Here is a 1,677-nt window from a genome sequence, read left to right as displayed (position 1 = left end):
CAAAATGACTACCTAAAGAATTGTTTTATGTGATTGGATGAAGTGAGTTGAAGAACGAAAAGATAAAACTTAAACTATCTATTTCTATTGAAATTATGAGGAATGAAATTTTTAAATTGTAAGGTGAAAGTTATGTTTAAAATTCCATTATAAATAAAACACTAAGGACACAAATCTAGCCATTTGTGGGGGTGGCCGCAAATGGCCAAAGGGGGTGGCTAGTGGCTACGGTCAACCTAGTTTTTTTTTTTTTTTTTTTTTGGGGCAATTTGGGAAGATTGGCTAGTAAAATCTCACGTGCATGTCACGTATTGAACTTTCCTTCTAAAAAGACATAATTGAGTAATTGATGGCTTGAATTGCAAAATTTTGTAATTTTGTTAAGATATATTGCAAATTTTTAAATATTAGGGTTTAAATTGAAAAAAATTGTCAAATTTCAGGGAGTTAAAATGCATTTTCCCCATATATATATATATATATATATATATATATAGCCTATGATAGTTAAGCCCAACAAATAGATTAATTTGGATTGTGCCATGATTATAATTCCTATTTCATCAAGTAAACACCATGTAGATCGATAACCATACTATTATGACTATGTGATTAGAAGATTTGATAATGATTTCTTATTAGATAAATGTTAGGCTTACAAAAAAAAAAAAAAATCTCTTACAAAGTAATGTAGCACATGATTGTCTATGTTTTATTGCAAGGTGGTGATCTATTTATTAGTGGCCCATTAGAGCCCACTCAAATCCAATAAAAGCTCATTATCCCACATGCCCAAAAAGGTTCATACACCCTTAGGAGGGGCTGAGCCCGGCATGTTAGCCCTTCCTTAAAAGAATCGTCGATTAACGGTCTCCTGAGCAACAAACACTTGGTGAGGAGACCATATAAGGAAGGTATCCCCCATTTACGACATTACCTATTTAAACTTTCCTCTATACGGGAATGGGTCGTTGGAGCATCTCCCGAATGAAATTTTTTCATAAGAATATGTCACCTTCTTTATTAGACCCTTAATTCTTAGTCCATCTCATATCAAGCCCACTTACCATACCAATGATAGTTCTATAAGTGAATGTGATATGATGGTCCTTTTTTTTTTTTCTAATTGGTATGATGGTCCTTGTTATGAGGTATGTATGCTTTGTCCTCTTTACTCTCATTTTCAATTGGTTCTCTTTCAAATACTCAATTGAATTAGACATCAAAGTGTTCTCTGTCAGTACTTCTAACAGCTCACCTTTATTTGTTTCTTGTCTTTGTAGATATTTTTTACTAGACAATTAGCATGTGGTCAATTATACAAACACAAGTAAGCAAATCGGTATTTGAACTTCCGTATTAGGGCTATAATCTTTGAGTAGCCAACAATTTCTTCAAAAATTAAAAATTAAAAAGAAGCAGGAAAATGGGGTTCCTATTTGACTCAAGGATCAGCCAATTTTTGTTCATCAATTGACCAAGGAAGTCGAGCGCTTTTGTCATCCTTTAGCCTTGACTTTGGTGCAAAAATTGCACCATGAATATACCTGGTTTGTATTGATTCTTTAGTTTTTATGGGAAGTCAAATTTAGGAGAAATTAATTTTTTACATAAAATTTGCGATCAGCTGCCAAATAACTCTGACAGTCACCGCAACAATCAAGTTTGATTGGTGAC

The sequence above is a fragment of the Corylus avellana genome, chromosome ca3 (genome assembly GCF_901000735.1).
Source record: "Corylus avellana chromosome ca3, CavTom2PMs-1.0".
NCBI classification, from domain to species: domain Eukaryota; kingdom Viridiplantae; phylum Streptophyta; class Magnoliopsida; order Fagales; family Betulaceae; genus Corylus; species Corylus avellana.
The sequence above is the reverse complement of the archived record's forward strand: the minus strand, read 5'-3'. Positions refer to the sequence as shown.